The 997-nt window shown below is 43.1% G+C and overlaps 1 non-coding gene across 1 annotated transcript; it reads left to right on the top strand.

Moving 5' to 3' along the window:
- Positions 1-619: 619 nt before the first annotated feature.
- TRNAI-AAU (transfer RNA isoleucine (anticodon AAU)) lies at positions 620-693 on the top strand. Its single transcript has one exon. It is a non-coding gene; the product is annotated as a tRNA-Ile (tRNA).
- The last annotated feature ends 304 nt before the right edge of the window (positions 694-997 follow it).

Genomic DNA, 997 nt, shown 5'->3' with positions numbered 1-997 from the left:
GCTGCAATCATCAGTCGATGATGCAGGTAGTCAATATACATACCTAGATACCTACCGGCTCGCACTGCGCGTTCTATTTAAGGGCAGAAGGACGATCGATGACCGCTTTACGGCATAATTACCTAGTAGGAACCTACCTATACCTACTTCTTCGATTCGATTGCAAAAGGAGAGGTGTCTAGTCTAGCAGATCCATTGGGAAAATTAAAAATAATACCACCAGACCAGTTTGGCGCGCAACTTTGTTGCCGTCGTCCACTGTGTAGGTAGGTAGGTATGGGCACACTTTTCCTTTGGGTGGCCAAGAATATAATATGAAAGCGATGATAAGAAGGCAAGAAGGGGCGCGAGCTTTCATACGAGCTCCACGTGATTGATTTTATAAATACATTACATTCTCTGCACTTCTTGCCTGCAATCTCATTTCCTTTCATCGCCAGTCGCAATTTCGTTCGGCCGTAATCGATTAAAACGGGTTCTAATCATAACACATAAACAAGGAGTTTGTCTTAGTTAGATGCATAAGCACCTGGTCACAGTTAATGATAATGTTTAGCGAATTATCTCTTGTGAAACTTTCAATTATTGTTGGCTAGTGGATATCACCGGTACCACAGATGGCCCCATAGCTCAGTTGGTTAGAGCGTCGTGCTAATAACGCGAAGGTCGTGAGTTCGATCCTCTCTGGAGCCAGGTTTTTTTGCTTCACACATCTGCTAGCATGTCACAACATCATGTCGACATTCGCCACACGACATTGACGTGTTGTTTTGACATGTTTTATGATGCCACATCGTCGCAGCACCAGGTCTAACTCATTCTACGCATCATCGTCCGTCATCCATCGAGTCAAGCGATAAGAACCGTGGATCGTGTGAATCATTGAACACCAATGATTAGGATTAATTGCGTTCTTCTCGATTTATTTCAATTTTCATCATTATATCACAAATCATCATGCGGCTGTGTTGAAGGATTTAGGTTATCAGTACTAGAC

Source organism: Ochlerotatus camptorhynchus, unplaced genomic scaffold, assembly GCF_037179485.1.
Source record: "Ochlerotatus camptorhynchus isolate MF236.1 unplaced genomic scaffold, CSIRO-AGI_Acam_v1.1 ptg000024l, whole genome shotgun sequence".
NCBI classification, from domain to species: domain Eukaryota; kingdom Metazoa; phylum Arthropoda; class Insecta; order Diptera; family Culicidae; genus Ochlerotatus; species Ochlerotatus camptorhynchus.
The sequence above is the reverse complement of the archived record's forward strand: the minus strand, read 5'-3'. Positions and strand labels throughout refer to the sequence as shown.